Genomic DNA, 24,995 nt, shown 5'->3' on the forward strand with positions numbered 1-24,995 from the left:
AAGACAAAATAAGAACTTCTTAAGAGACCTCTCTACTTTACGTATATTTGAATAAACCTATACTACGTGCATTAACGTATTCATAACTTAATTCGTACAATTTTTAATGCATGAGTATTCGTGTCTTAGGGAAGAAAGCACATATTTGCTATTAAAAATGCTATTTTATTATTGGTTAATTATAAATCCTAACGAAACGTGTAAATATCGTTAAGAGACATTAGATTGGAATTAGTTAATTTTATCTGTAACATGGAAATTTTGGAAGCTGTATGTATATTTGTTCCACAAATTACTTGGCTAAATATACTTAAATAATTTGGTGTCTATATACACAAATTAAAATATGGATATACCTGTACTTACTCGTCCATCTGACCACATGTGAATTAGAAACCCGAAATGTACACAGGTATTGAAACGTATAATTAACCCTATATTAAGCACACGAATTTTTAATCCGTAAGCTCACATATCTACACAAATTCCGAATACTAGTTTAAAATGAACTTTATTAGTTAATAATTAACGTTCTCGCTACGTAGCTGTATTATTATAATTCCAATAATATTTTACCGTTTGCATCGATAAAAATTTATTGTATTAGATAAAAATAATAAGCAGACGTAATAATCGTTAATAAAAATAAATGTACGTTCTTCAAAAATGTGCCAATTAAATTGGTAATTACTATAAAGAAGATATGGCGTCTCGAAACAGTTAATAATTTTATAAATTATGTTTGCTTACTTACTTAAGCAATTATGAACTGCAATCGTTCCGAATTAGTAAGTAACATAAAAGTAGTTTACTTGACGCGTAGTCACGCGAACTTACAAGCTCATTAGTAACACGTCCAATTGCACGTTCCACGACGGCGCGGCGCGGCGCATAAAGACTCTACTGAGAAATATCTTCTCCCTAATCGCAGAACGTCTACATGTTTGTTGATTATATTTCAAAGGAGAAGCTTTATGCAATGAACAGCTAAACGAGAAAGTAATTCGAGAAAAAGGTATAAACGATTTATATCGAATACGCGGTTCAACTGCTCATGCAATGCTCGATCGCTCGCGAGTTTGACCTCTTCGTTAGCATCCTATTTCCGTTTTAACAGATACACATTGTTAGTCATAGAAATTGTTATGCTTGTTTTCGTTTAATACAATTCGAAGCATTTATGGCTGGAAAAATTAAGCATTTAGAAGTATTAGCACGTTCGAAACGTATTTGCTACCTATCGATTTCGAAGTGTCTCGTGCGTATAAGTAGAGAAAATGTTACATTTCTCTTTTTTCGTTCAAACCTATACCGATTCGGTAAATTTTGTTTATTGGAATTTCCAATTTACGAAAAAAGAAAGATCATACTTGATTGCAGGTTTGTTTTAATCTGAAATCTAGGAATAACATAAATAATTCGTTTTGTACCAATGTCGTGATAAAATAAAATTACGCATAAATAGGTAGGCGATATAAAATGCACAAAATATAGACACACATACATTTCTATACAATTTCCAAGTTGCATGGTGTTGTAGAAGATTACTTTCCTCTGGCAGTTAAATGCAATAACTTTAAAATAGCATTTTGTGAAATGATTATTTATAATTCACTTTAAGAACTCCAATTTAGACGTGACAGTCTTCCCATTAAGCAATATACAATTTCTTATTCAAAACTTCGCAACTTTGCGAGTACGGCCAGTGCATATCGGATTCCTCATTAACAGGCGCTCAGAAACACATTTTCAAAACATTCGTTACCACAGGTAAGAAGTATTGTATACGTCTTTTTTCTTCAAAAAATATTCCTTTCATTCCCTGTCCTAATTTGCAATTTTTTTAAATCCTCTATAAAATAGGACGGTTACAAGAAATTTTATTATAGAAATCGTACGAAAGCTCGGAGAAGTGAATTTGTCCATCAAATCGGAGATTCACCATAAAGGGATCGGTATTGAATTACAGGATGAATAAACGGTAATCGAGTATTCCGAAGTTTTATACCAACTGTGAAAAAGTCCGGTCGATCCCGGACCGAATATTTCCTTTATCTTTTTCAATTTATCAAAGAGACAAATCTACCTCGTGAAAGCCATTGAAGGTGTCGAAGTTAAAGTACTTACATTTTAGCGTTCCGATAGTCGCCGATACGGGGGTTTTGATTATCCGGACGTTCACGCGGAGACGTGTCCAAAAAAAGGTAACGTCGATACGTCCATAGAAATTACCCGTTTCCCTTGCTCATTTTCGCTTTCTGTCCCGTAAATTGTGTGCGACGATAAAAATCAGGAAACGTAGCTCGCGCTTAAGACTCGTCTAGGTTGTCGTTCCCTTGGCACCATTCGCGTGGAACTAGCTACCAGATTCCGTTCACGAGATATCGAAAGGAAACGCACTCCGATAAGGAACTACGGATCGCTATTCAACGATCGTCGATCTGTGTTTCTCGTTTCTCTTCCAGGTTCTCTCTCTCTCTCTCTCTCTCTCTCTCTCTCTCCACCCCCTCTCTCTCACTATCTTTCAGTCTCCTTTCGTCTTTTTTTCTACCCTCCTCTCTGGCTTCTGTGTGTATTTTCCGGGAGCGGGTTTCGCGAGAATGAATGGACACTTTATCCAACGTTGAATCTGAAACACGCCGTTCGGAAAGCTTTGCTCACACGGACCCGGATAATTTCTCCAGTTATCGCGATGCTCCGCCGGGGCTTTTACAAAAACGGTTACTCGACGATGGAGATAAAGAGGAGGCACACGGTGAAAAAAAACCGTGTGCTCTTTTCGACGGTGAAAACAGTTCGCACACAGGCCGGCGGCATGAAAACCACGCGCACAACCTACTCGTTAACGTAGGAATTGACTTTCAATTACCGGTACTTCAAAAGAGATGAAACATTGCCGAGCTCCAACTTTCCATACTGTATTGTCAACCATACAGAAATTCACCCCCTCCCTCTCCGTTATCGTCCAATTTTCTGCCCGACAGCGACACAAACTCGGTTCAAAGTCGAACTTTATCCTGCTCTGACCACTCCAGAGAAATTTAATTCTCCACTCTGTAGACCGCGTGAATCTATGCTAAATTTCCCTCGCAGATAAAATAGTACCAAGAGTGTATTATAAACAAGTAGGCGACATTTTTTTTACAACTTATCAAAGATCGATCGACAAATTTATGTATTATCTTGCTATATGTTTAGGAATAATAATTGGTTTATTAACAAGATTAATTATTCGAATATTACGTTATACTACAATTAATGTAACAAAGTTAATGTATATTGCTTATATTTTATAAAACAGTAATTGTTCTTTCTGAAATTTAATATGTATACTCCAAGATAATATTTCGAATTCTGTAAGAATTGTAGATCGCTGTCTTTTCTAATGAAACTCTCACCGATTTGTTAAACGTGAATAGAATCTTAAGGGGAAGTATTTAAGTAGAGACACTTTCAGGGAATTCTTCTCGCTAAAGTCCGAAAGGTATAAAACAATACAACTGTTGCATCACTCAAAGTTCACCAGGAGATAGAGTCTGAAACTAAAAGTGTTCTTCCACTAGCCAACACGGTGTTCTTCATTAGTCAACAAGTGTCTCTTTGTTCTACAGATTTGCCACAAGGGGCTCCTGTCATTATCGTGAAATCTCAGTTTCCTTATACTTCAGGCTAATCAGATTTAAGTAAACTAACTTGCACAGTGTTGAAGATACTCTTAAAACAATGCTGTAATAAGCAGTTGCTTTATCCTTATACACCTTTCATTATGTTACTTCCAGTGTTGTTGTCGAATATAAATTGTTAATGTTAAGTAGATGATAGCTACCTTAGGTGATAATTGATGTAGACTGCGGTTAAGTAAGTTAGTAAAGTTATGGCTCTTTGCCAAACTTAGACTAATGCACTTGTAAGTCTATTGCATATGTCTGGTGTCCAGTTTATAATTTATCAATATTAATTAATTCTCATTATAACAACAATAAACTAATAAGATAATAAAACTAATTAAATTACATTTTATAAATTAGAAATCAATATACTATTTGGCATCAAATAAAGTTTATAATCCATAACTTTTTAATTCATTAATATTCTTTTAGTTGGTAACTTACTGTGCAAAAGGTTCCTGATTTAAATATCAAATCAGGCAGAATAGATTTGCATGGCTCTTAGCGTGCTATTGGAATAAAAAATCTGAAATTTCACTTATTATTAGCTAAATTGGAATGCTAAGTGCTTACAATCCTTAAATTCTCCTAAATTAATTAATTCAATACATTTTTCGTCTTAAAGAAAAATTCGCCTTTAAACAGAACAATTTACTTTTTTTCACTTCTAAACTAATGCTCTTTATATTAATTTATAATTTATTATTAATTAATTATTAATTATATTATTATAATTAATTATTAATTTATAATTTATAATTATGTAGTTAATTTATATTCTCTTCATAATTAATATTTCCGTCGCTCACATCCCATTTTTCGATTATTTTAGAACTTTCAGCGAAAACTTAGAGAGACCATACGTGAACACACGAAATATTTAGAGAAGAAATCGAAATAACGAGCGATACAATAACAGACCCAGCCAGGAATTAACTTCTACACTGGCGAAATTAAATGGAAGCTTTCATGGATGGCGTTTTAGTGCGTTCTCGTGTAAAGAGAGTGGGGAAGGTTCCAAGCAAAATATGCGTACACAGACATTAATTGTTTATGTTAGGCGTACGAGCAGAAGTAGTGGCGAAGTTTCCTCGTTAAAATTATTTCAAAAGGAACGTTTCGTACATTTATCACCAGACGAAAAAAATTCCGCGCTAGGTAATTAAAACGCAACGACGTTCTACGCGGATGCATTTATTTTCACGAACAATCTTCCAGCGAATCCTCTTATCTTTATACGGATCACAAAACGGCCGGCGAAGATAAATAGGCTCTCTCTCTCTCTCCCTCTCTCTCTCTCTCTCTCTCCTCTCTCTCTCTCTCTCTCTCTCTCTCTCTCTCTCTCTCTCTCTCTCTGGTATGTCAACTGTGCACTTTTGCCTCACATTATACTTTCTTCTCCTTAACTTCGAACGTGCCACGACAATGTTATTCTTTTAATCCACAAAACCTTCATAACAGAGTTCTTAATCGTGGTTTTGTGCAGAGTTTCCCGGAAAATTTCTGGAATGATCTCTTTCTTTTTTACGTATAACATACTAATGATCATCAGGATTTGTGGTTGTTGGTAACATGGCAAACAATTGTCTTGACATCTTACAAGCAGTAACTCTCCGTACATTTCCTGCTTTGTTTCGTTGTGGCATGTAGGTACTGCATGTTTTCGTTCTCGCAGATTTTTTACCTCGTTTTTCCGTGAAAAATGAAGCAACATAAGCGGAGAGTAATTGCAAGACTTATTTTAAACGTGGTAAGACAGTATCAAATGTTTTTTTAAGTTAATGCAATAAACTTACGATAATTAATAAGGCAAATAGTACACAACATTTAGAAAATGGTATACTTACGAGATCTCTGATAGGAGAAAAGATTACGTGAAATATATTCTTTGACACTCCTTTGACAGTAGAATAAAAAACACGACTTATGTGTCTTAACGTCTTCGCATATCAAAATTTTACATTTTAATAAATAATCATTTAATCAATTAACTTTAACATAATTAATTAACATTAACATCAATTAATCTTTCCAAGGAGAGAGAGTCCTAAAAACAATGTACAGAAAAAATAGAAAATGATCTATATATTGTTAACGGATAAACCAAAACGTAATAACGCACGATAGTAAGATGTAATGACTATGAGATTATGAATCAGAATGGGCGTGCATCTGGCCAGAATTTCAATGAAAAAGGAATCAAGTGAAATCTCATTTTCTTCATCGCGATGGCACAGACGTACATAATCGAGACCCCGCCGCGACTTCCCCTGAGAATATCGTGACTCGGATTCGCCGATCTTGCACACTTTTCGCGGCATTCCCTACCCCCGTGAGGCGAAACGAAGTTTGCGGAACGGTTCCTCAGACTTCGAGGCTCTTAGGGCTTCCCTCGTAGTTCCACGGAACTACGCGGATTTTCCGTTTTCACGGAAAATGTTCAGATTGCACGCGAAAACGTGTGCACAGACTGATATACCTATATACGAAAAAAGGCGCCGTCTTGTGTACACACTACGAGGAATTACGTGATGATTTAAGTAAACGTAAACGGATGATCTGGCAAGAGTATAAAATTGATCAACGGAGGTATGATTGACGATAAATAATATGCATAATAAATTTTCACCGATTTGGTCAGATTGCAAGGATTTTATATTGAGTAGGATACTGAGTAGAATAACAGATTAGAAATACCTATGTGTAAATAATACATTATGTGAAAATTAATTATAGCTTTTAAATATTTAAATATTTAAATATAAATACTATAAATTTCAAATTTTAAATATCCAATTATTAACATTTATTTCGTATAACAAATTAAAAATATATATATGGAATCTTATTATTTTTTCATTCTGAAAATTGGAAGTCGCATTATTGTGATGCTAAATTTAATGTAGGGTTTTAAACGTCACGCAGTCAGATCAATTTGATTCTAGTGAAATAGTGATGTAGTGAACGCTACATTATGGTCTTGTAATAATTGGCTAACTCTACTTCAAACTAACATCATGTGAAAATAGAAGGAAAATAGAAGGACCAGAAGAACGATTAGGTATTTACTTCTCTAGTTTTACAATTGTTTAAAACTAAAGAAAATTTAAATTTCTCATTAGTTTTTAAGAAAATTACATATATCCTTCTACAATAAAATTTTATCCGTACAAATATAGAATTGATAAATAATTGATAAATAAATAATAAATTAATATCATAACTATAATAAATTTGTTTAATTAAATGTATAATAAAACGTGGTTACACAGATTGGATGAATCGTTGTATACTTGAAAATAACAAGCGATAAGCGTTTCAAGTATCGTCAGAAACTCTTTCAGTTAGCGTTTTGTAAGTTCTCGCATCCACGAGACAATAAGGAAAAAAGGGAAGTTCCGATCTCTTTTTCGTTCGTCGCCGACCGTAGATACTCCAGACGAAACTGTCGTTGAATCCTGAGGGAATATCGTGACTCGCATTCTACGATCTCACATACTTTTTCCCACGCGACACGAAATGAAGTTTGCGGAACAGTCGCCGACTGAGGCTCTTGGGCTTCGTAACTTGCTTGTAAGTCTCGCCGATTTTCCATTGTAAAGAAAAACGGCCGCCTAATGAGACTCGAGAATTCAAGACGACCGTCGGATTTACTTAAAACGAGGCTTTTTAAACTACTACCTACGCTTACACAATTAACCTTTTACATTCACCAAACCCTTTATAAATAGCACAAAAATTATCGCGTAATTAGTAAGAAAATATTTGTAAAAATATAAAAACGTTTTACTCTTCAATGAAATTAAAATGTTGTAAATCATTAAAATATACAGTAGCGGATACAGGAGAATCTAAAATTGATACATTATGAATTTTAGTAACTTTTATAATAAACATTTTTCGCCATATTGCTAACAGTCGCTTATCGTATATGCATATGCGGTATATATATACATATATATTATATTCGTTCATTACCTTTATTAGATATAAATGCATTGTGTAAAATTATAATGTCTTCTTCTATTTCTTATTTTATGAACATTCTGTTGCCTGTCACTATATGTGTACAAGTTGTGTAATCGTTGCCACTGTTTGTTGTGATATTAAAACATAAAAGTAAGAGAGCGTCGAGGTAGATATGTAAATAAACACACATATAAATGTCGTCGAGAACGACTATAGGAAGTCAAAAGTCGGTTGTGCGGCCGAGGTGCGCATCGGGAATATGCGCATTTTACGTGATATCGATTTCACCTTCGACAAAGCGCACAATGTCGATATCGATCTCACAGTCCGCGGAATGACGCAGCGCGGGACGGGGCGACTCATTTCTGTTTCGGTTGAGTGCGCGACACTCGCATTTCGCGACAAAGGGAATTAATCTCATCGTTTTTCTGTGTAAGTGCGAATTCTCGTTGTACGAATATATAACGCAGCTTATTGGCTTCATCCGCCGTACAAGATTTCGCCCGAGAGCAAAAAGTTAGTGAGTAGACGAGACAATCCATGTTCACATTTACATGCATCGACTTTGTGTGTGCTATGGTGAATGTGATTTCGTGCCAGAGAGCCTGTCCAGCGAGGATCTTTAAACAGCCGGGAGGATAACAGGGAATAAAGGCAAGGTAGGATACTTACATTTTACATTATCTTCTATGGAGGCTCATCGGGTTCTCTCCCATTCACTTTCCGCTTTTCACGTCTGGCATATGTAGCTCCATAGTGTGTTATTGGCAAGGTTAGGTTTCGCGATAGAAGCGCCCGCCACTTTTAAAAGTTGACAAATTTAATCCAGATACATATTTCGGCAAGGCAAGGTCCGAAATAACTTTCTACTAGCGCCCAACCAACTGGAGTAATTTAAAATATGTATTGTAAATTACTCCAGTAGGCGCCATTTTGTAGACCAACGTTTTATGCTCGAGTGTCATAGTCACGTTGTACTACCGAATCATTTCTGTTTGGAAATATTTTCACTCGATGATCAGATTTATATAAATCAAAGTTAGCTATATTTCGTAATTAATAATTCAGTATATGTACAAATAGATTATTAAACATCATTTAACTATTCTTATATGGTGCAAGAAAATATATGTATTCCTATATTGTGTTTTAGAATTTTATATAATTCAACGAGACATTAAATTACACAAAATTTAGAATTAATTTATCATTACAATCTTTTCGTGGTAACAACAGTGTGAAAGTTTATCGAGTTCATACGTACACAGTGTTTCTGGTGGATATTAATCTAGTTATATGTTTTAAATGCTTTAACATTTTTAATTTTTCATTTTAAATGCATCTTGAGATGCTTATGTATTATCTAAACAATTTTCAAACTCTATCTTCTCTGACACAAAGCATCGTATTGAAAAATATGATTTTATATTTTCGATTTACTTCTGTGAGCAGAATTACATACCTATATCATTTTCGATTATACCATTTGTTGTAATATAGAGAAGTATGATAGAGTGTTAATACACGACGTAATCAGGATATAATCAACGTTAATCTATGATCATTACGGAAATCAATATAAATTATACCGTTATCGAAATAAATGCTGAGAAATTTCTCCGTACCATTTGCAAAATAAAATTTGCTGCTTAAAAGCGGTTTCGTACGCGGCTCTAGTGCTAAAAATTTGAACAAGCGTGGCATTCGTTTTCCACACACTAATTTTCCGGCGTGATGAATGATTAATGTTATCGTTTCTGCGAGGCAAACCGTTCGTTTTCAGCGTCAATTGCGTTTCAATTGAGAGTAATTGATAAGTAGCAATAGCGAAACGTTCAGACGTGTAATAAATTGTAATCAAGCCCTTTTGCAAGGCATTTATATGGACCATGACGCGGCAACAATAAATTCAGCTAAAGGTTGTGATGAAAAAAGATCGTTAGAAATCGGTGGCGCAGTTACGTGAGTAAAATTCTTCTGGGAATCGTACCTCGTTTCTGGTCCCTGAATTATCAAACCAATTGACATGCGAAGGTACTTCCTCGGTGGATCCCTCCATTTTATGGTACTTCTGTTTCCACTTCATATGCGTATAGATTTAGCGATAACGGCATATATTCTTTGACCCCTTAGAATTAGGGAGTTTCTAATCTGAATCCAATATTTTAACCCTTTGCCCTTCTATTTGAACATCTATTATATTGGACATATATATGCAAAAAATAAAAGTAATTGTAATCTTGATTTACAAACTGATACATTATTATATGCACATGTGAAAAAATATTCTTATTGTAGTCTATAGATATGTACTTATGTATGTTAAATAAAATTTATAAATATTTTCTTAGAGTACAGATGTATGTTGTAGCTGAATTTTATGTGCAATTAGAAAATTGAATAGACATTTCTTTACAGTTTAGAACATTTATGTTATGATTGTAGGATGCTCATACTGTTCGTGATACATATTCTTTTTAATGTGTCCTCTGCTGTAGAGGATTGATACAAAACGTCTACCACAGATCATGTTTCTTTCCTTTTAAGAATATAATTTTTTTTTATTATGAACTGTCTGAAAGTTGTTTTTTTAAATTAACGTTGGTTATATACATATTCATTTATTTTCCAGCTTGAAATTAAATATAGTTAATACATTTCATAGCAATTGTATTAGTGTTTACATATTAAAAGATCTAGTGGTAAAGAATAGTTCTTAGTTCTTCTTATTTGCACAATTATTTATCGAAGTAAAAATATTCCATACTATTATTAGACCTGTTGTGTATTACATATTTATTCTTATTGCATAAAATTTTTCGAAAATGATAATTAGTTAAATTGATACTTGTGTAATGTTTGTTTCACAGATAATCAATTTTTGCGAAGCAAAGCCGAATTAATTACACTAATAAGATAATATCAATAATATTGAACCCATGCTCGTATGATGATATAATAATCATCTCATTATATATTCTAACATAATAATAATACACATTGTAATATTCAATAGGATAAGTTTTGTAGACATTTATTATGGAAAAAATTATTTTAAACCAATCCACGTAACTTGTACATTTTGTATATTATTTAAAGCGTATTTCTTATACTTATACAAATTATTATATATAGTATATTCAAGGTAAATTGTATAATATACTTAATACATTTAATTACTCAAAATGCATGTGTTACGCCTTATTCTATTCTTAACGAACGTAACTAACACTTATAAAAAACTAAAAACATTAAAACATCCTCTAGATTACATATTACCTGAATAATAATTTCTGATTCCATCTCATTATTCTTTCATAAGAAATTAGATTTCGTGGAACATCTTGTGTGTTTAACACGTCGTGTCAATTTTTGCATGCGAACATTCGACATGCATGCTTTCAGACTAATTGAGGGCACGTAGCAAGAAGTAAAGAGGGCACACAGTTCGTGTTATGAGGATACATTCAAAATTAACACGAGCGACTGGCGGCGACGTCCTTGCTCGTTCGTGGTTTTACATCGTTTAGAGGCGTAAATAACCCTTGGGGGAATGACATTTGACGCTGCTCGCCTCTTTCGGCGGAGTCACTTTAGCAAAAGCTGTTGCTAGACGGTCGAATTTCAAATGTACACCGCCTTCTGTACGTTCTTCACAGGGACTCGTGTTTCTCAGCAATCCAATGGAAAAATGCCCGACGAAATTCCATTTTCACTCTGATATCGTTCGCTGACGGCTTCACGGAGTAAGATACATTTATTTTCTTCACCTTCAAACTCGTTAATCTATAGCATCTGCAATTGACAAATAACTTTACAGATTATAATTGCTTGTTAAATAAGTAACAGTAATAAACGATATTGACACGATGTTGGGTTTCTCGTATCTTGGTTCTGGTTGCAATTTGTGCAGTTGAGATCTGTGTTTTAATTCAAACTGGATTAAACAGATCAGACTACTCTTAAAAGGTTAAATTACGAATAGATTTGATCAAAATTGAGAATTCTATGAAGACAAATTAATCAACTTTTCTTTCTATAAATTCTTAGTTCCGTTCTTCATACACGCTGCTATAGAATTCTTATTCAATTCTTTAGAAACGAACGACTTATTGTCACAAGTCTGTGGTATATATAAATAATAATAAATTTCACCCATCTTGGATATTTTGAAAACTTAAAAAGAAATGTTTATAAAATCATTATTTCTTTCAATTTTTTTAATTAATGGAGTGGATCAGTGTAGTTCTGTTTCTTCAGTGATTCTGATTGCTTCAGTCACGATGCATATTTTATATTTCCAGATTTTTATTCCATAAGTAAATATATAAAACTATGTAATAGGGTCTCAAAAGACTCTAGTCTTCCCTACCTTTGGTATCTTCGGAAGGTCTTTCCCTAGAGAAGGAAATAACGTCCTTGTCTTTCAAGACAGATTGACGTTGCGGTATAAGTGTATCTATCTGAGAATTTATTTCTCCAGAAGATCCATAATCTTGGCAAATGTCAATCGTCGCTTCTGAATACCGCCAGCCTCTTCGCATCAATAGACAGATATAAAAAAGTAATATATGTATATATAGATTTATGTTTACATAGAATATACTTCTAATGAAATTCATTTTGATTTAATTTTATATTAATGTCTTTTGTATTAAGTCGTCTGGAAAATTCGTGCCGCTTTGAAAACGTAGAATTTTCATTCGTAGTTTTCACTTTGTGTCTTCTGTTACGATGAAGATGTCAGTTTCTATTTCGTTTTACAACTTGTTCCCATTTTTCAACTAACTTTGTTACGTCAGTTATATCAATAATAGTATTTCCTAAGCTTTTTGTTAACAGAAATATGTTAACATCTTTGCAGATGACTGCTGTTTCAAAATGTTTTTCTTGATAATGAGTGTCGCAGTGCTCCGAATAAATGGTAGTTTGACGAAGTTGGAGAAATATGGTGCTTGCTATACAACTGGAGTGACTTACTTTGATTCAAGAGTTATGGTGTTTCGTAATTTTTCTAATCGTGCATATATATTTCGGAATTTACAGCGTCATTAGATTATAGAAATTCTTCGTAATAATTATGTTCAAGGTCTTTTTTGTACCTTTCCATATCAATATTAATAATTTCTTTACGTATAATGCTCTTTAAAACGTGTTTATAGTATTACTATGGCGTACGATTTTATCTACTAAAGATCCCTATCAATAACGCAATAATTGTTGTTCTATGCTGTTCTATACCATCCGATATTATCCTACCCTTTTCTATACTAGTTCGTAATTACATTAATTCTCTCAAGCCTTATCCTTATAAAAAGTATGTGTATCACATTAATCATATTAATGTAGAATTCGATGTAACGTCAAAACGGAAGAAATAATTTTGTCTCCCATTTGTATGAGCTACGTGGCAGGAAACTTCGTTAAACTCGCATCTCACGGTAAAAGTGCATGGGAAAAGATCTTGGAAGCAAAACCAAGCACAAATCGATTACCCTCGTAAAACTGTATGCAACGAGAGATAGAGGGTGCGTTCGATGTAGCCTGCGGGGCTTTAGAATTTTCAGAGCGGTGATGTTCCCCAGGTAAATACTTAATCTCCTTTCTTCTCTGGTTGTTCCGTTTTTACGAAGCTTCATGTGTAATTTAAAGTCACATCTTATGAACGTATAAACTTTATTGCGTAAGTTTTACCAAGTGGAATAACAGGGGTCCTATAAGGGATGGATCGCGAGGATTTGCCTTCTTCTTGTAACTCCCTTCTTGCAAAGATCACGAAATAAACTTAAAATCTTTTTTGTTCATCTGATCTGATAACCAGTGAATCGATTTTGTTGAAGGATAGGAAGGTCAGATGATCGTTTTTGTCCGAAGACATTGCTTTATTTCATTCGTTTGTTTCGATAAGAATCCTATTTAAATGACATGGAATCATTAAGAATTTGTCTTAAGTTAATATCGGATGAATATTAAATTTAATCAACTATTGGATAAAAATTGCTGAAGACTGAAGTTTTATTTTCTAACGCAACTAAAATTTTGATTTTTTTATAGGAATTTGTTAGTTACGTAATAAATAGAAGGTAGATTTTTGTAAAACACTTTCAGAGGTTAATAGAAATGAAAAAAAATGAACAAATATGAAGTTTCCAGTATCTTTCTCGTAAGAGGTAGATTTCTGAAAAAAATAGAAAAGCTTAGTTAGATAAAGTTTCGCTATTTTTCATACGTAATTTTTGAACTTTAATGATCTTAAACCCTATTCGGTAGAGAGAATTCTAGAATTCTAAAAATTTTGTTTTTTTTTTTTTTTAATATTTTTCGAGGAATATACTACACTCACGACAAAACTCTAATGACTAATAACCTAAATGTTCTATATGTATCATATAGCGGATAACCGCAATATCTTAATACCAAATTATTATCCGTCATCAAAACATATTACACGTTCGACGAAACACCACACTGAAATATAATTTATCTATTATAATCTCTATCGTACACTGAAAAGCCAACAGCAGAATATAATCGAAAATTTTCTGTTCACCACCATCAACGGCACACAGTTTGATAATTGCCGACACTAGGAATGTCACTAAACACGTAACGGTATTCAATTCTGCTGTCGATTTCCTGTCAGACCGTGGAATTCGTTCGTTTTAAAAGGCAATGGGAAGCTGACGCCACCCTCTTGGTCAGGCGTGATTTTTGTTCGGACAAGGTCATGTTCGATTGACGCGTTAGACGGGGCTACTTTTACAACGACAGCATAATATGACGCGATAGGAAACGGCGAACGAGGCTGCATTTACGTGTCCAGCATGAAACAATGCTATTTTCAAGCGTGTGTCGCGAGCTCGTGTTAAGCTCGTCACAAATAATAATAATGGCACTGCGAACGAACAGATAATACCCACTGTTTCATTAGCGAATCCGCGGAATATACACGCGTCCCGAAGCTGCGTATATCTCTAGCTATAGAGTGCTTCCTTCCTTCGATACACCTCATCTGAATGGAGTAATTCAAGTTCATCGCCACTCATGTCCGACTTACATGTATGCATTCAATTATTTCTTAGTTTATCGACCAACAAGTATAGCAGTCCATTTGTTTAAACTCCGTTTACTCCGGCCAAAACTTTGCGAAAGCCATTGATTTACCGAACTTGCCGACAGAGACTTTTGTTTGTCGAGAATTTGGTCGAGCTGCTATTCAGTTCTACGAATTATGATTGATTTTCTTAGCCGTGGTTAATAGGAGGTATAATTGTTTTCTAGAGTAAATAAGGAGGCGATTCGGGCGACGTTTATGCTTCAATCATGGGGCAATTACGGAGTTTGGAATTCTGAATGTTTCCAGGCGTCGTATGGAATTTCCTTGGTTATTTAGTTGGAGTACTGGAAAGTAGTAACGTTTTTTGGTTGATTTAATGTCTATTAGGGATAGATTGGTTTAAATTGAAATTAATCGTCTCGAATTTTAAAATTGTTTTATTAGGATGCTTTAATTTTCGATTGATACGTTTGATTTGAACATTTATTTGTTTTGAACTTTCACTTTTCGTTATGGAAAAATGACATATCTATTTTAATATGACTGAAAAATTGTATGAGAAGTCATGGTTTGTAACAAATGATAACATATGTAAGTCAAAATGTTCAATTGTAGTTGGAAAATTTTAAGTTGGATAAAAGAAAAGAATATTCTAGATATTAGTTTTATGCATATTAAATTAAAGAGATAATTGGCGGAACCCCTATTACTTGAAGCGCCCCTTACATTTTCCTTGACAAGTTTGAACGAATAGGACTTTTGCAATCGATTTGCTAATTTGGAAGAAAAATTTGTCATAATTTAAAAAGTTATAATTTTGTTTCAGTCACTCGGGAAAAAATTTAATAGATACTTCGATAAATAAGTATTAAATGAAAGTGATGCAAGAGATAATCATTAAAAACGATAAAGTCGTTGACCTTAATTGAAATATTTGTTTTCAAATTTGCATTTATCTAAAGAATTATAAGTAATCAGACTTTAGTTCTGCAATTTAAAATAAATGAGATAGATAACCAAATCATACGTTTGAAGACCAACAGGAATTTTCATTTCTAACCAAAATCTTCACTAAAATTATCATTCATTTTGTTGACTGTGTTTTACCTTACGAGGTTTTATAAAGTTGGAAATCCTTATTTAATTGAATTATCTTAGTTATCTTTGAAAGTTCTGAAAGCTTTCTGTCTTACAAAGTCTCGACAATTTCAAATTTTTTCAAGTAATTTAGCTGTCGTAATAAATCTTAAAAATCTTCAAAGTTTTACGTTTCATGGAGATATTGGAAACTTTGACTGACCTGAATATTTCAATAACATGTAAAACTCTTGCAAGCTATGTATGCATTGCTAGTTTAACGTTTGAGCAAACAGTGAAATTACTATAATTCATTCATAAGAAATATAAAGTTACTTTTAAATCAAATTTAATACGTGATCGAAATTTCACATCTTCGTTATACACTCAAAGTTCTTGAAAGATAATAACGATTATAGGTCAGAGAGATACTAGAAGGTTTTAAAAGGTTTTACATGTATCTCTCGGATCAACATTCGATGAGTTAAACATCTTACAACCAACACAAAATATCACTTTAACAAATTTCATATTTATAAAGTTAAACGGTTTAAAATATGCAACGATTGAAAAACTAAAGCTATAAGGAAAAGATGAAAGAAAAAAGAAATGCAAAACGACGATAAGGTCAGACACTACGCCAAACAATATTTTCTGCATGTGTTATACTAACGTCTAACAATAGCTGGGGCAGAATACAGTGGTCGTTACGTTAAAACGTATTCGCACGATTTCTTTGCGGAAAGGACAGAATTTCAATGGGGCGCAGTTAAACCCGACGCGCAAGGGAGAATTAAATAAAACCTGCTCACTGTAAACCTGGTTAAAGAATAAAAAAAAATATGGGCATGTCACGTTGAATGTTTAACAGATATTCCAATGGAAAAGTAATATTTCCCTCGGCAATCTCCTACGTGATACTGGACAATGCGAGCTCTTAACCGCGCAACCTTTTAATTATGAACGCACGCATAGATGTAAAAGTGTTTTATTTCCAAACGGTACTACACGTAATTCTTTCCTCTTACGTGGATACGAATCTCTCTCTCTCTGACCATATATCATCGTTTTACGAATGTGGATGTGCCACAAAGTACAGTAGCCCGAGCTGTTTTTCCTTCTTCCTGTCTTCTTGGTTAGTGGCTTAATGTGTGAGAACGTCGAGGGTGCGAAGACATGTAACCTGTTTCACGAACTTTCACTGTTGACATCATTTTTATCCTTGTCAAATGGAGAGACTTTGGTATCGAAGTTACCTATTGGATACTGTTTTGTTGAAAATTGTTATACGATACTATTGTACTGTGTCGTGTAGAAGACGGAAAGAATTCGTTTTAATAGATTTTTATACCACTTGTTAAAGTTAATTTGAGTGAATAATGGGATAGCAAAGTAATGATTAATATTTCAATCTCAGTATTAACTTCTAGAATTTATATATTTATTGCTTGTATTTTATACATGGATTAGTGGGTGAGGTGATGTTACGCTCCGAGGCTTGCTATAGGCCGTGTTCCTAACCGTCTCCCTTGGTACTACAATGTTGCAGACAGATCGTCTTACATGACCGGCGAAATATACACAATGTAGCGATAAGCGCATAGTTATCGTCAAGCAGCGAGTTCTAAAAAGTATCGATTCGCCTTCGGTTCGTTATTTTACCTACACAAAAAAGGTAGCATACATGATCATAGGCGCGAACGGTCGCGAGACCCGAGCGTGGTGGGGGTCATCTTCAAGAGAAGACAAAGGAAAAAATCAAAGGGCAATCAGTATCATACGAGGAGTCAAACTGAATGCATCGAGAGGTTCAGAGAAATAAAATGAAGGTCGCTTAGTCAAACAAATACGTCGAGAAATACTATAAAGTCGAGTCGAATTATAATAATAAACTAGTTGTATCGTTGTTAAATCATTTGTAATGTGTTAATTATAATTTTAAATATTGTTAAAAATAGAAGCTTATATTAACCCTGTTAATTCAGTGTTACAATTATTTGAACTACCTCTGTTATCCTAATCGAAACAGGGGAACGACTGATTCGCGGCGTCGACTATCAAAATCGTAGTGAAAATCGTAGCCTCTCGCTGACGCATTTCCTCGCGATCGTGTCTCTCCCCGAACGGTCGTATTAGGTGGATTATTATACGTATTGGTTGGTTTATTAAAGAGACGAGTGAGGAATTCACGTAATTGTCACTTATATTAAAATCACTTTAAGTACAAGTACAGAGATAGTGTATGCCGGTCGTAATCGTCGCTCGCTCAATGCTACTGTTCAACTATACGCTTGCTATTCGACTATATGTGACTCGCTATAATGACTCGTTATACTCATTGTCCTAGAGAGCACGTTCGTCTATTTGTATCGACCGGTGGTATTGTAAAAAGTTCAGATGTAACTCCAGTTGACGATTACAAATAACGGCGATAATATTTTGTCCAGAGTTCGTTTACCTTTGAACCTAGTAAACCAAAACAACGTTGGCACTCTAAGGCACAACAATACGAGTCTCTTCCGATTCGAATCTTCCGTTGACTCATGTGCTGCTACATTTAGTTGAATACTTGAATCTTTCCTTTTTGTGCTTTGGCAATTATACAACTTCTTCTATTGAATTGTTGTGTATAACAAGAATGTTTTTTAATGTTAATTTATAGCTTCATGATTCACGAGATAGTAGATCTTCTGTTTTGAGGTAAAGTAAGGTTGTTGAGATAAGTTGAGGTAGTGATTTTTGTATGCCTTGTCTTTGAGACTATTATTTAGTTGAAATTATCTTCTATGAGATTATTGATATTCGTTTTGTAGAAATAATTTTCATTCGATAATAAACGTGAATTTCTATCTTTTATTCCAATTTGATTTATGTTTTGTCTCTGAAGGTAAATTACTGCTATGGAAGAATATTAATTCCATTATTTTATTATTATATTATACTAATATCAGTTCATATAATTCTAGATTCAATATATTTTTTCAGCTTCCAGTTAGTCGAAATGTTAATACTTAATGTATCAAAGGCAGTCATATAATTTTTCTGCGGTAATATGTCATCTACCAATGACAACTGAAAGAATAGAATAAAATATCTTTACTCCTGTGGCAGTTTAAAAGTTTGATTACAGAGTATCTAATATAAGATTCCTCTCCAACAGATGTCTACCATGACTTCATTGAAAATTATCTTCCTAGAAATTTTTCTTTTTAAAATGTCTCCAAGGGAAGATACTCCCGAAAGTTTATGTCTGCTTTATTTTTACCGAATTTATAGTAAGTGCAGTACATTTTTAAAATTAATATTCCCTTTTTCAAAATGGGAATTTTATATGCACTATAGTGTATTCCTTGTGGAATATCTTTATATATTACATGGATATATCGCACAGCAAGACATGTGATATGGTCTCAATATATAATAACACTGATTTAATTATACCAAGTGTAACTTATGATTTTTAAACTATTTCATACAAATTTCATTTAATATTTTAAATCACAATACATAATCAATTGTTACAAATTTATTAGTAGCTTAACTATAACATTGTAACTATTTTACTCGTTACGATATATAATACTGAATATTCTCCTTTACTGATTATATGTATAGAAGCTTGTATCTATTGTCTATAGCGATGGACAAGTCAGAAGAAAGTTTCGTGTTTCAACCACTTGGTAGAATGTCCTGTTTGTAGTTGCAACAGAACGATGTAATGTAGAACATAATAATCGATTTTCTATGTAAAATTCTACCCATAAAACGATTCTTCGTAGATTTTAAGAAAGTAGGAATTTTATTTTAATAATTAAAAGAAAAAAATATTTCACTTTTGATATTCATAAAACTGTAAATATTGTTTAAGTTTTAATCATACATGTTGATTTATTATTTATTATTCGATCGAAATACATTACTCTTTTCTGAATTCTTACGTGAAAACCAGGAAATCAAGGATTTATTTCAATATCTTTACACAGAATCTGAGAGTAGTTTAAAGTAAATATTCGCTTTCCTTTGAGCGTTACCCTTACCAGTTGTCTAATTTGTCCAGTGGGATAGCTTGTCGATGCCATAAATTCTCGATAGCGTGCTTGTCTGTTATATAATTACTCCAGAAATCCAATTTAGTTAAGCTCAAATAACTTTCCGAGCATAAACAGTGTGTTTGAAAGCGATTTGGTAAGACGAGTACTAATAACTACCTACCGCAAAAGATACCAAGCTATCCTACAATAGTTATCTTTACATGGGAAGATATACTGTGATTTTTAACCAATGAAATATAAATTTTTTAATGGAAAATTGCCGCAAAATTTCTATATTTAAGAAAAGAGAACCATTTTCGAGAAATAAATAAACTTTTTCAATATTTTTCGAAAAATGAATCTTTAACGGAAAAGATTATTGTAAAGACATAATGATAAAAATAAGAAGGTAATTTTATATTGTAGTTCATTAAGAGATTGTTTAACCTACACATATAAAAAACATAATTTGAAAGTTTCATTAAAATGTATTGGTGACCTTTCTGAAACATTTTCTGCGTAAATTTTAATTAATGGTTTTTCAAAATAATAGACATGTTAAGGTAGGAACAAAGGAGAAGCAGGTAGCAAAAAAATGAGTTTATGTGTTTATTTAAAATATAACATTTTGAAGCATGAACGTGAAGATTAAACATGCAAAGTACAAAACTATAAAATGATGGCAAGATATCTAAATATATTCTTTGAAGTCAAATGAAATGTAAGTAGAAACAAATTTATTTATGCTTGCAACATCATTTTATAAGAAAAGTAGTTGATGAGATATTTTAACAGGTGTGGCCAAGAGATAAAGTGGCCGAATGCACAAATCGTATTCTCTTTGTACATTAAATAAAGAGGAAGACTGATGAAGTGTAACCGTATGGAATATTGCTCAAATTCAATCAAGTTTTATTTATAAATTTTCCAATAAATTCCGAAATATAATACAGTCACCGTGAACCTACCAACGGATGCCTATATTTACTGAGTACACAAAGGTCAGTTTATCATAAAAAAAGCCCATTCGAATATGATAGGTCCTATCCGACAGCGCTAGGTATTCTTTTGGCAAACATTTCTCTTCGCGTTATTATACTATTCATGTTAAAATTTAGTCTGTCAATGCCGCTGGTTTAATAAAAATCGATTTACGTGAATTGTAAAACGTAAAGTGAAAATATAAGCGCTTAACGTTAATTTGTGACTATTTTAACATGAAAATGTTTGAAACAGTAGAAATCATGACAATGCTGTAGTTGTATAAGAACAGTAAAAGTAATAATAACAGTATAGTAATGATCCAGTAATAATAAAATAGAATATAAAATATATAGGTATTTTGTAAAAGAAGGAAAGCAATTTCTCTTTTGCCGGAACTGAACCGAAAGAACGAATTCCTGCATAATTTAGGTAAGCTATTACACAAAGGATGCGCATAATTTTTATGTTGCATTTATAAAATGCGCTCCAGCCACGCGACTCGACGGGTTAATTTTATTTCGTTCATTTCTTATTACACGAGGAATTTTACGAAAGAATAACCGATTTTTCCATAAATGCTTCTCGAGATTTTTAACTTTTCTCTAAAACCATTACAGATCTCTCCATTTTATCTACGGTTATCACAAGATTTATAGTATTTAATTATATTTTGACTACAAAATTCAAAATTAAACTTATTAGAATATTCTAGATTAAAATAAAGCAAAAAATTTTGTCCTAACTTTTAATATTTGATATTCCTGTTCTTACAAAACAAATTGATATAAAATAAAACTTTTGAAGGCACTAATATTGGTATGTGCGGGGAGGCATAAATCATTTCGGCACTCTAAATATTATTTTTCGTCTGCGTGAAATTTTACGCAAATATAGATACAATCTGAGGCGTGCAAGTGAATTTGCTGTGACAATTTCGATAATATTGATTTTAGCAAAAATTCGTTCAAATAAATATTCCATCGTTGAGTAACGATCTCCCAAACGATAGTCCATTAAATTTTTTTTTTGTATTTTTCGAGATTTCGATGTATTAAATTTGTAAAATAAATATTACGTTCTGTTAATGTTGAAATCCATTACGGGATTGGTTAAAATAATTCAGTAATCCGGACATTCGTGTATTTGAGAATTTCGCATAGTTACCTTATTTCAGATTCTTTTGTGGATTATTTTGTTCTACAATCTTGATGTTATTTTTGGATAATATCAAGCCAATATTTATTAACAAATATTGATAAAATTGGTATAAAGATAGGTTAAAAAAACACACATGTATGTAGTATCGTGGAGGGAGGACCTGTGATGGTGCTCGATAATGAATACCACCACTCGACACTAACTAGTGTCGGACGACGGTAGCGCAGTGGTTAGCGCCTTAGGTTGCGAACGTTCGGGACCCGGGTTCGAATCCCGGCGACCGGAGTCCGATTTTTCTTCCACGATACAGAATTTAGACGAAAAGCGGCCGTACCCAGCAGCGCCATCTGCAGTTTAAAATGTGCGATACTACAAATTGGTGTCAGAAGTGGGATGTAGAGCGGGAAAAACACGGTGCGCGAGAAGACGACGACGACGATGAGATTGGCTGATGGGAGACCGTTTAGACGTCAACGGTCCAGGAGATCGCGATCTCAATCAAGACGGGGCGGAGTTGAGGTGTTACTCCCTCCATTGATGAAGACGAGCCTTGAGCGCGCACAGTGTCAACGCTCAAAAGACCCTAGAAGACTCGCCAGAGAAGTTCAGCGAGTGAAGTTGGCGCTGACGAGCACATCTGAGGGCAGATGTGATTGTCAGGTATGGCCGAATGTAGTATCGTGGAGGGAGGACCTGTGATGGTGCTCGATAATGAATACCACCACTCGACACTAACTAGTGTCGGACGACGGTAGCGCAGTGGTTAGCGCCTTAGGTTGCGAACGTTCGGGACCCGGGTTCGAATCCCGGCGACCGGAGTCCGATTTTTCTTCCACGATACAGAATTTAGACGAAAAGCGGCCGTACCCAGCAGCGCCATCTGCAGTTTAAAATGTGCGATACTACATGTAGGAGTAATATGAAGGTATCATAATGAAAAAAAAAGTTTCAGATAATTTTGTTTGCTGTCTATTCTTTTTCACGGTGAAATCCATTCAATATGTTTATTCCTCGCAAAGTTTCTTATCTTTATACCTTTGGATAGGTATCAGTCATTTAAGATTCATAAACACGAGAACAGGACAGATGCAGGCGTTCAGATAATTTTAGTCTACGTACATTTTCGCTTATCTCTCTTTATGATAACTTTATCAACATCATTTGTTAATAAATGTTGTTTATATCGTCCAAAGATAACATCAAGATTATAGGAAAAGATAATTAATTCATGAAAGAAGCTAAAGTCGTAAGATGTTTATGCAAAATCTGCAAATACCTAAATGTCCAAATACTTATGGACGAGGGTGTACTTCTTATAAAACACTAGCCGGATAATTATTAAAATTGTTAAAATTATATATATGATAGCTAAAGCATACCTACCTAGCCGAGAAAGTTTATCCTAAAATCTATCGGCCTAAAAATGATGATAAATCAATGCATTCATAGAAATTACATTGATTGGAACGAGATCCTTGTAACAAATCAGGATTACTACTTGCAGAATCTACAAGAAAGCGATGTTCATCACTGTCAACTAGTGAATCCTGCTAGTTTCGAACAATTAACTCTCGCTCATTTCCAACTAGTCATCCTTCTTACTAGGTTTTTACAAGTGAGCATCTTGTAATTAGTGTTCATTTCTTCATGTGCGAATCTGTGTAAGCCAACGACAATAATCAGTTTTATAGCAGGGTGTAATAGCTCCTGTAACAATGAATTCAGTGGTTTGATATAATCGTCTCCATTGTATATTGCGTGTAGGTAAAGTGCTTTTAGTCAATTAGCAATATTTCCTCCAATTAGTAGATTGAACATAAACTTTAAATAAGACATTGCAAGATGACATTCAATGGAGCTGTTCATCCTTCAAGTTCTATTTATCTTATTGTATTTTCTTTCATATATTTATAAAAAAGAGGAGAAAAAGTATTACCCGTTTATATGTAGTAAGACAACGGCAATAAAATGTTGTAATAAGAATTATAAAAGATTTGGATATTTATCATCATTATAATATGTGATAACATGTCATAGTAAAGATATAAAGTAAATAGTAAGCCTTAATGGTAGCAGGTAGTTCAGTTGTAGTAATCAGCAAATTACACCTATGATCATCTCATCATCGTCATTACGGGACAGTCGCATACACTCTCGCAATTAAGCTACTCTCTTAGTATATCCCGTGGGCTACAAGCGCATGAAACTGCAGATCATACATTACAAAGACACGTGTTCTCGGGATATGTGAAATCTGTATGAGGAAATTAAAAATAAATCTTCTTAATTAACGCAACAAACTCGTATTATTTATCTATCCATTTATCTGACATCGATTTAAATTTGATATCAAGAGAGAAATTTAGTTAGAAAAATAAAGAACAGGTGAGGATTAAGGAAACTATCCAACTTCTGTGTCGTATTATCGTGCTACATACAATTATATGTATAATTGTAAGTATTTAATATACATGATTATTAATAACTGTTCATAGCGCAATTGTAATTGTGTACGATGTCATTACTTTATTATTGATCCTACGATATAGTAGTTGTCATTTGATTTAACATTTCGCTAGCCAAAATCTTTCTCCAATCCAATATATCCACTATGTCCTTTCCAAAACCACAAGAAATTGATTATTTTCATCTCTGTTAATTGATCATTAAAATATCCATGCGATCTATAAAACAATGCCAGTACACGACATGTGCTCGTGTAAACCACTCTAAATCGAAACAATCGGTATTATCCCACGTGTTTTCACTTAATCGTAACCCGGAAATAAATCATACACGAACCCCGCTGACCGCGGTTGATTGATTTTCTTTTCCTTTCGCGACGAGTTTCGACCGTGACATATTTCCCGTTAATCAGACCGAGGTCGGAACTTTTTCCATTTGTTTCTCTTTCGGTCGTGGCCACCTTGGTCCCGTCGTTACTTCAACTTTCTCGGTTGCGCCTCCTTTTTTCCCCGGCATGCTCGTTGAAATATTTAACCGACCGCAAACTTTTTCGAAGTGTACGGGGTCAAAACGAAACGTAGAGTC

The 24,995-nt window shown here is 33.7% G+C and overlaps 1 long non-coding RNA gene across 5 annotated transcripts in view; it reads left to right on the forward strand.

The window, feature by feature from the left end:
• The first annotated feature begins 7,880 nt into the window (after positions 1-7,880).
• LOC138183596 (uncharacterized) overlaps positions 7,881-24,995 on the forward strand; it is a 215,168-nt gene continuing 198,053 nt past the window's right edge. For all 5 annotated transcript variants that reach the window (XR_011174090.1, XR_011174088.1, XR_011174089.1 and 2 more), the window contains exon 1: positions 7,881-8,296. This is a non-coding gene — a long non-coding RNA (uncharacterized LOC138183596). The remainder of the gene's footprint in view (positions 8,297-24,995) is intronic.

Source organism: Bombus flavifrons, chromosome 9 (genome assembly GCF_040668555.2).
Source record: "Bombus flavifrons isolate JBK064 chromosome 9, iyBomFlav1_principal, whole genome shotgun sequence".
In the NCBI taxonomy this organism is placed as follows: Eukaryota; Metazoa; Arthropoda; class Insecta; order Hymenoptera; family Apidae; genus Bombus; species Bombus flavifrons.